This window comes from Berghia stephanieae, chromosome 3 (assembly GCF_034508935.2).
Source record: "Berghia stephanieae isolate SIO BIC M18660-M18661 chromosome 3, UCSD_Bste_1.3, whole genome shotgun sequence".
In the NCBI taxonomy this organism is placed as follows: Eukaryota; Metazoa; Mollusca; class Gastropoda; order Nudibranchia; family Aeolidiidae; genus Berghia; species Berghia stephanieae.
The window spans coordinates 62,124,504-62,135,388 of record NC_088362.1 but is presented as its reverse complement, the minus strand read 5'-3'; the positions used below and the strand labels follow the sequence as shown (position 1 = coordinate 62,135,388).

At 36.6% G+C, this 10,885-nt stretch overlaps 1 protein-coding gene across 4 annotated transcripts in view; it reads left to right on the top strand.

Annotated features, from left to right (window-relative positions):
- The window catches only part of LOC144968148 (uncharacterized), a 94,904-nt gene that overhangs the window by 65,490 nt on the left and 18,529 nt on the right, over positions 1-10,885 (top strand). Inside the window, exon 1 of one of the 4 annotated variants that reach the window (XM_078906170.1) lies at positions 9,743-10,019. The exons of the other annotated variants lie outside the window; for them this stretch is intronic. The gene's annotated coding sequence lies outside the window, so the exon portion shown is untranslated. Of the gene's footprint in view, positions 1-9,742; positions 10,020-10,885 lie in introns of those variants that run through there. 4 annotated transcript variants of the gene reach the window in all.

Sequence of the window (10,885 nt, the reverse complement as noted above, 5' to 3'; positions counted from 1 at the left end):
ATCTCGGCGATTGAGAAATAGAAAAAGTATTCTCTTTTTCATTAAAATGTACTTAATATAAATTTATGCTTTGTTTATAAAGATTATATAATAGAATAGAATTAGAATTCCATTTAGGATCCCCAAGGGAATACTGGAATAAACATGGCGTCAGCGTCGCAAAGTGAGCTAAGGTGGATATTCGAACTAGGTACCTTTCAGGTAAAAGTGAAAGACCATACTGCTGAGACACACTGCTCTGGTGATTCCGAATCTCTAAAGTCAATACTAAAAGCAATTAGTTTATCGAATGGTTCCATAAATAGTAAGTAGATTGCATGCACGGGATCTCGATAGCTCAGTTGGTAGAGCACTCGCTTCACAATAGTAGTATTAGCGTATGGCTACACCTCCAAATTTATTTAGTCAACCCAGCTTCTAAAGTCTTCCTCAGCCCTAAGGACGGTTTCGTAGCCACCTTCAAGTTTAGTTACTGGACAGTGGAGGACGATGTGATCGCTGGTCTCTGGGGCTGCCTGACATTTTTGGCAGCAGGTATCACTGTTTCGAAATTTCCATCTGCACATATTTGATGCAGTTCTGCCATGTCCAGTTAAGAGGCGATTTGAGGAAATCCAGTATTTCCTGGCGTTATTGAATGCAGGCAATCACGCTTCACAATCAAAGGGACCGAGATCGATCCCTGGTGCAGTCGAGATTTTTTTTTCTGACCCCCCTGTCCACCCAGCAGTGATTGGGTAACTGTCTCTGTTTTATCTGGCGGAAAGTACTTTGCGATAGACTAGCGTCCTATCCAAAGAGTTGCAAGCAATTGCTATTATCCGTTTCACGATATAGAAAGCGGGTTAAACTCCGGCTCCATGGGCCTAATGACTCGGAAGAACTACTATATATATGGGACAGCGTGGCTCAGCAGTAAGGTCTTTGCTTTGTACCTGAAAAGTACCGAGTTCGACTACCCGTCGCGCTATGTGACCTGTGGCCTTGAGCAAGTCACCTAGCCTTAGGTCCTTTGCTGACGACTGGGTTCCAGTCTTCTCTTGGAATATATCCCAAAGAAAAATGTCCCCTTAGGGATGAATAAAAGGAATGTATTTATCTATTTATTTAATTAATTAATTAAATAATTAATTAATTAATTAATTTTCTTATTTATTTATTTATTTATTTATTTATTTATTTATTTATGTATTTATTTATTTATTTATTTATTTATATTGCATGCACGGTAATCCTGACAAATTCTAAGCTAACTTGATTTTTTAATTAGCTCTTCAGAGATATGCGAGGAAAGTGTAAAATTGTAAGGAATAGATAGAAACAGATTTGGTATTAATATTTGAAGAGGAAAAAAGGAAGACCAAGGTCAACCTGGAGGAGAGACTTTCTGGTGGAGTTGGAGAGGTCTGGGGTGTGCTGGCAGGAGATGGAAAGACTGGCCAATGACCACTGTGGGATGAGGACTGGAGAGAATTAATATTCGACACCACATTAGAGAGAATTGTCGAAATTCTTCCCAACATAAACATGCAAGGTTACACATAGTTTTGTGTGTTGGTCCGTTATATATCCGGATGGCAATGTTGTGAGATTCTTAGCCAAGCGCATACTATCGAAACAGCACTGAGCTCATTGTTATTGTTTTTAAACACCCCATTTTATGATAAGTTCTCACTAAATTATCCAACCGTTAAGATTACACGTAGTTTGTGTGTGTTGATACGTTAAAACCGGCTGGCGGATGTTGTGAGTATTTTTGCTAAACTCATAGCACAAATTGTTAGGAAAATGTAATTTGGTTGTATACGAAGGCGAAAAACATACTGGTAACATCACAGAGATAGAAAGGAGGTGGCGGGAAATTGGGGGGGGGGGGGGGGGGGGGGGGGGGGAGAGAATAATGTTCACAGGACAAGAGTCTTTGATGTGTCTGTCGGCGTCACATTGAGTGACAGCTTGTTTACAATGCAGGCAGGCTGTTTTTCACACGGCATAGAACTGTAAAGGGTGAAAGTAAACTTAATGTGTAACTTAATACATACAGTACGTAGTACGTACTGCATTCAAATTTGTTTTGGCTAAAACTTGCGGTAATTTGGTCTTGTGATATGACACTAGCTTTCGGATCGGAAGGTCTTTTGTTCCAGTCCCGAGCGGCGCATAGTTGAGTCCTTGGAAAAGGCTATTTGTACAAATAATTAAATAAAACAAACTAAAGACATATAACTTTAGAAACCATTTCTTTGCTTGATCTATTTTTATTAATGTTTTCCTATGTTGAGAGCGTTTTTTAATTATTGAGGAATACGTATTCGTCTGTATCTAACAACTGTAGTAATTGTTTAATTAAATACACACAGACACACATCACACACACACAAACACACATCACACACAACACACACAACACATAATATATATATATATATAAATATATATATATATATATATAAAGTGCCTAGAGCTCATATTGCATGAGATGTTGGGGCTCTTTAAGTGTGCATTATTATTATTATTATTATTATTATTATTATTATTATTATTATTATTATTATTATTATTATTATTATTATTAATATTATTATATATTATTATTATTATTATCATCATCATCATCATTATTATTATTATTTAAAATTATTATTATTATTATTATTATTATTATTATTATTTATGTTTTATTATTATTATTATTATTATTATTATTATTATAAAGCAAACATTGTGTATTTTTAATATACTTCGCGGTGTCTCGGCTCATGAAATCCAACGTGGATGCCTAGATATATAAGAATAATAACACGAATCATAATCATGGCCTACTTGAGTACTTAGTTACGTCATGATCATAACCCATATAGACCAAATCCGTTGAGGTGAACTGCCGTTTTAAAAAAAATAACATCATCATCATTGCCTTTTTCACCCTGGGTCAGGGTATAGGCCACAGACACACAGTTTTAATCCTTCTCTATCCCGAGCTAACTTTTTTAAAATCTTATTCCAGGTCTTACCACTTCTCTGTATATCAGCTTCTTTAATTCTTCTCCATGTTCCTCGTGGCCTTCCCCTTGATCTTCTGCCCTGAGGGTTCCAGTCCAATACTTTCTTTGTTATAGTTGAGTCAGTCTTTCTAAGCGTGTGTCCAATCCACCTCCATCGTCTTCTTCCTATTTCCTCTCCCACTGGTTTCTGCTGTGTTCTTTTCCATCCTTCTTCATTTTTTATTCTATCCATCTATTTTATTCTGAGTAGCTTACGCATGCACCTGTTTACGAAAATCTGTACCCTCCTTATACATGCCTGTGATGCGTTCCAAGTTTCACATCCATACAAAATAACATAATATGTGTTAATTGGTTATCTTTGCATTTTCTGTGTTTTTAAAAAAACAACGGCATTTTACATGTAGATAATATGGCCCATATTGTTATGGTCTCCGTGTTAAATCAAGCCCATGAAATGCGTACGGTTATCCGACCTGCAAATATGTGTACGCGAGCCAAATCCCTACCACGGTCATCTCTATTCAAGCGAACAAAATCTAATGCGACATTTCAACCTGCCTTTTCTCCTTCTTTCCTTCCCATGGGCGGGCCTGTGTAATTTATATTTATTTGCCATTCAATAATAAAACACTTTTTATTTTTCTACATTTTGGAGTACAAAATCATTTTCCCCAAGTCATTATCAATAGATTGAACGAAGATGACGTCATTTTGGTCTTTGTTATTGTCTTTTCTTTTTTTTTTTTTTTTCCATTCGCATTTATGAGTAATTCTAACTAAACTGTATTAAGCAGACTATAAAAGATCATGGTTACACATAGTTTTGTGTGTTGGTCCGCTATAGATAGTTCGAAGATGACGTCACTCAGGCCTTTATTATTGTTTTTTGCCATCCGAGTTTATGAGTAATGGTCACTGAACTGTATTAACCTGACTATAAACGTTCATGTATACACACAATTTTGTGTGTTGGTCCGTTATACTTCCGGATGGCAATGTTATGAGCTTCTCAGCCAAGCGCATACTATCTATACTAATTTGCCTTTCAATAACAAAACACTTTTTATTTTTCTACATTTTAGACTAAACAATAATTTCCCCAAGTCATTATCAGTAGATAGTGTGCTACGTGGTCTTGTGGTATCAAAGTTGAAAGTTGAGCTTATATATAGCGCAATATCCACCAAACGTGTTTAATGCGCTTTACAAGGGGTCCCTAGCCAACAACAACACTTAACATGTAGATCGAGACATGACGTCTGTTAGGCGATATTGCATTTTTTCCCGACAGAGACAACGCTGTTAACTGCCAGGTACTCATTTACACCTAAATACGGTGCGAGAATGTTAGTAAAGAGTCTTTTCCAAGGCCTGAATTATGCACAGAGCGAACCCAGGACCTTCCTGTCCGAAAACGAGCGTCATAACACTAGGCCACATATCCGCACAATTTTAATAACAAAACACATATTATTTTCCTACGTTTTACACTAATCAATAATTTCCCCAAGTCAATATCAATAGATTGTGCGCTCTAGTGGTATGGCACCCGCCTTCGGATCCTAAGGTCCTGGGTTCGAGTCCTGCTCTTAGCTAGCGGCGCATAGTTGAGTCCTTGGAAAAAGGCTCTTTACAATCTTCACAATCTCTCACCGTACTCACGTGTGAAATGAATACCTGGCCGTTAAAAACCGTGTCTCTGTCGGAAAAAAAAATTGTAATGATATCGCATATCAGGCGTCATATCTCGTTCTACATATTTAGTGTTGCAGTTGGCTTGGGACACCTTGTAAAGCGCTTTGAGCACGTTTAGTGGATATTGCGCTATATAAAAGCTCGTTTATTTTTTATGGGTGGGTGGGGGGGGGGGGTGTATTTTTAAAAATATTGCTCTATATACCTGCTCAAGATTAAAAAACAAAACAAAACACTTTTTGTCAATATACTGGTAGATTACCATAAATCCACTGCTACAGATTTATAGCTAATAATACAAATCCCCATATCTATCGTACAAATCAGTGTCTGGACTATGTCTTAATCGACGTGTACATATATGCAGGTCTGACATCCGAACCCAATTATGGGCCTAGTTGAAAATTGCTGTATTGGACAACATTTTGTGTCAGGTGTTTGAGATTTTCATTACAATGATGAGCCCATAATGAATTAGGTTATCAGACCTGCAAATACGTGTACGTCGGCATAATGAAATGTCTTGTCATTTAATATTGCTGTAGTTCCAGGGATTCAATGCTACAGATTTATAGACTCGAACCTGCTACCCCTGGATCTTGACCCATTAAACGATGGCCCACTTAATGACTGTTTACGTTATAGCGGCACTATTTATTTAGTCTGGGATAATTGGATTCAATAGTCTGATGTCACGTCACCCAGCAACGGCGGCCATCGTGGTTCTAAACAAAGAAAATCAGTACATTTTATTCTTCATGCTGGCCAGAACTTTTCATATTATGTCTTGTGATCAGAATGTGTAAAAGTCAAAACATGGTCAGATTTATAATGGGTTTTTATTTCCCCCTCTGGGTACTCTTTTATGCTCGTCGGAGAAATATTTCAGAAGGGAGGCCGCCATTGTTCCGATAGTTTAGAGATGGTTACTAAGTTACCATGCGTCATTACGAGGGAAGTGACGTTACGACTGTTGAAGCGTATTGCGACATAGCGGAAGTCAAGGCTTGGAAGTGACCGGCGAAATGGAGGGCATGAATCGCCATCCGATTTTGGAAGTATCGACAAATTAAAAAAAGAAAAAATCCCTTCCCCCCCCCCCCCCCAAAAAAAAAAAAGCAAAGAAAAAAACCCAACAAAAATAAACGGAACTTTTATTTAGCGCAATATCTACTAAACGTGCTCAACTCGCTTTACAAGGGGTCCCTAACCAACAGCAACATGTAACATGTAGAACGAGACATGACGCATGCTTTTAGGCGATATTGCAATTTTTTTTTCGGACAGAGACCACGCTGTTAACGGCCGTATACTCGTCATACACCTTAGTACGGTGAGAGAATGTGAGTAAAGATCGTTTTCCAAGAATTCAACTTTGCGCCGAGCGAGGCTCGAATCCAGGACCTTCCGAACCGAAAGCGGGTAAGTGTCATACCACAAGACCACATAGCCGCAAAAAGAAAAGTGGCTTGTTTAAAACGATCCGAATAGATCGTGACAAACTGTTTAACTCACGAGAGATTGATAAAAATGATAGCCATTCAGATATTGAGATTTTTTTGTTGGTTTGTGAGAAATTCCTCTGGCGTCACATAAATAGATACAGACGTAGATTTTGGGACTTGGATCCCTAATACAAATCATATCGATATGACAGATCTTTGAAATCTGATATTTCTGAATGTGAACCTTCATCTGAAAACCAGTATGTTTCTGTGACAAATTATGTATTTGTTATTGGGAGAGTGGATTACTGAAAACCCAATAAAACAGATTTATATCTCATGATACAAATCCCTATATCGATAAAACATATCGACGGCTGGAATCTGATAAACTATTATTATTATTATTATTATTATTATTATTATTATTATTATTATTATTATTATTATTATTATTATTATTATTATTATTATTATTATTATTATTATTATTATTATTTTGGCCTAATAGGTGGTGATATGATTAGTACGGCTATGTGGTCTAGTGGTATGACTCGCTTTTCGATCGGAAGATTCTGGGTTAGAGCCTCGCTCGGCGCATAGTTGAGTCCTTGGAGAAGGCTCTTTACTCAAATTCTCTCACCGCTCTCAGGTGTAAAATGGTTACATGGTCGTGAATAGCGTTGTCTCTGTCTAAAAAAATGTAATTTCGCCTAACAGGGTCTCGTTCTAAATGTTACATGTTGTTGTTGGTCAGGGACCCTTGTAAAGCGCTTTGAGCACGTTTAGTTGATATTGCGCTATATAAAAGCTCATTTTATTAATGATTAGCTCACTCTCTACAAAACACAAGAGGGGAAATAAATAAATTTTGAGCATTTATAAGAGTAATATCCACTAAATGTGTTAAAAGCGCTTTACAAGGGTCCCCTGACCAACAGCAGCAACACTTAAAATGAAGGACGCCTGCCATGCGAAATTACAACCAAAAAAAAAAAAAGCCAACAAATTTCCGGCACAAGTGTAAGGTGAGAGAGTTTGAGCAAGGACTCAGCTATGCGCAGCTCGGTGCGGACTTGAACCCTGGACCTCCCGGTCCAATGGCGAGTGGCATACAACTTACCTCTGTGGTGCAATGGTAGCACATCTGACCGGTTATCAGAAGGTCTAAGCTTCCATCCCCAAGCTAAGAAAACGGTTTTTTTTAAATGTGCTTTTTCTTGTATTTTACTTTCTAACTTTGGTACATTTCATACACACTTGTTCAGATCCCTATTTTTCACCGTTGACTGCTCTTTAATTCCTCAATTTGATAGTTATTTTCTAGCAGTTTAGCAAAGGTCTAAATCTTCAATAGTCAATAATAAAAATAAAAATAAATTAATGATAATAATAATAACAATAATAATAATAAATAATAATAATAATAATAATAATAATAATAATAATAATAATAATAATAATAATAATAATAATGATAATGATAATAATAATAATAATAATTATAATAATAATAATACATACATACATACATACATACATACATACATACATACATACATATTCAGAAAAGCGAGTGGAGCAGGCACTTATGTTGGTAACAACAAGATATGAAGTGAATAGAAAAGTGCCAGAAGACAACAGAGAATAAAAATTTTTTCGCGGCGATGGTGGGGTTTGAACCTGCGACCTTACTGGTACGACAACTCCGCCTGGCAGGTGAGAGCGTGGCTCTACCGTGTGAGCTATCCACGAACACAAAAATATTCGTTTCAAACTCAAAGTCATTACTAGATCCCTCTCTCACCCACTTCTTGAGACCGCCGATTCGTTCGTACACCACCATCGCGAATAATTTTGACCAGCAGTTAAGCTTAATAGCCAATATTCTCAACACAAACATATAACATAGAAACGATTGAGACATTGAGTATGCTCCGGTGTATGGGGTGAATTTTAATTCAGAAAAGTGAGTGGAGCAGGCACTTATGTTGGTAACAACAAGATATGAAGTGAATAGAAAAGTGCCAGAAGACAATAGAGAATAAAAAATTTTTCGCGGCGATGGTGGGTTTGAACCTGCGACCTTACTGGTACGACAACTCCGCCTGGCAGGTGAGAGCGTGGCTCTACCGTGTGAGCTATCCACGAACACAAAAATATTCGTTTCAAACTCAAAGTCATTACTAGATCCCTCTCTCACCCACTTCTTGAGACCGCCGATTCGTTCGTACACCACCATCGCGAATAATTTTGACCAGCAGTTAAGCTTAATAGCCAATATTCTCAACACAAACATATAACATAGAAACGATTGAGACATTGAGTATGCTCCGGTGTATGGGTGAATTTTAATTCAGAAAAGTGAGTGGAGCAGGCACTTATGTTGGTAACAACAAGATATGAAGTGAATAGAAAAGTGCCAGAAGACAATAGAGCTCTCACCTGCCAGGCGGAGTTGTCGTACCAGTAAGGTCGCAGGTTCAAACCCCACCATCGCCGCGAAAAATTTTTTATTCTCTATTGTCTTCTGGCACTTTTCTATTCACTTCATATACATACATACATACATACATACATACACTACAACATACATACATACATACAAAATACATACATACATACATACATAACATACATACATACACATACATACATACATACATACATACATACATACATACATACATACATACATACATACATACATACATACATACATACATACATACATACATACATACATACATACATACATACATACATACATACATACATACATACATACATACAACATACATACAACTACATACATACATACATACATACATACATACATACATACATACATACATACATACATACATACATACATACATACATACATACATACATACATACATACATACATACATACTACATACATACATACATACATACATACATACATACATACATACATACATACATACATACATACATACATACATACATACATACATACATACATACATACATACATACATACATACATACATACATACATACATACATACATACATACATACATACATACATACATACATACCATACATACATACATACATACATACATACATACATACATACATACATACATACATACATAACATACATACATACATACATAACATACATACATACATACATACATCATACATACATACATAACATAACATAAAACTTTCCAGTGCCATTTCACTGCTTAAATAACAATATCGATCTTTAATTGATAACGATATCCAAATAGCCCCACTCCAACTCCCGTCCCCTCCCTCTTACAACTACTACTACCACCACCACCGCCGCCACTACAACATTGATATAGCTTAACCCGGGATCATTATCTTTTGATCTGACATGCTGTCGCCTACTCTCCTTACACCACCGCCACCACCACCACCACCACCACCACCGCCACCGCCACTATACAGCCACCACCGACATTTCGTAGCCCCTACACTCCAGCCCCACTTACAACTCTTGTGCCACAAATATCGTAAGAATCGATTTTCTGGGATCAGCGAATCGGAGTTATTTGAATATACACAACAACATACGACATTCAATCTCAGATCTTTCATAAAGACCGCAGGAATTCCAGTATAGCTTAATAGCTGGGCCCCGATAATTTCCGTTAGGTAGAATATTATTATAGTATTTCCACTTGATCTCATTTAAAGGTCTGCACAGTTTGGTGAGGGGGTTACTGAGTGAAAAAAAAAAAACCCAACTCATTTTGAAATCATGTTAAATTCTCATGTGTTGTTTGTCTGGATTTGACATATTAAGGCAATCAAATTATAGAAATGGCAGGATTATTACTGGAGAGGTATGTGATTTTTATATCTTAAATCCCCTTAGTAATAACATTAATGGGATATTTATGCACATTATTGCATGCTAAATTTTTCTTCTTCTTCTTCTTCTTCTTCTTCTTCTTCTTCTTCTTCTTCTTCTTCTTCTTCTTCTTCTTCTTCTTCTTCTTCTTCTTCTTCTTCTTCTTCTTCTTCTTCTTCTTCTTCTTTTCTTCTTCTTCTTTCTTCTTCTTCTTCTTCTTCTTCTTCTTCTTCTTCTTCTTCTTCTTCTTCTTCTTCTTCTTCTTCTTCTTCTTCTTCTTCTTCTTCTTCTTCTTCTTCTTCTTCTTCTTCTTCTTCTTCTTCTTCCTCTTCTTCTTTCACTCCTACAATCACCACTACCGCTACTTCTACCACTTTTACTACTACTATTACTACTACTAGTACTACTACTACTACTACTACTACTACTACTACTACTACTACTACTACTACTACTACTACTACTACTACTACTATGGCTGTGGTCCCTCTACGCATTGTGAAATGTTCCTTCTAAACTCACTAACGCCGTAAAATGGATACATCGATAAACAAATAAATAAATAAATAAATAAACAATGATAAATGATGAATTGCATAAATAAAAGAATAAAGAAACCACTGTCACTTTGACTGCATATATAGCAAGAACAAAATTGACGTCACTCAGGTCTTTGTTATTGTTTTTAGCTAGCCACCTTTCATACAGACTTGTTGATCAGATCTTAAACTTACATCAATGTCTGCTCCTTAATTTCTTAAATCGTTTTTACCGAATGCCAAAAAAGATAACCAAGGAAGTTGTCGTTTATGTGTCTCTGTCTCTCTCATTCAACTAGTTAACTGTCGTACTCCGGGA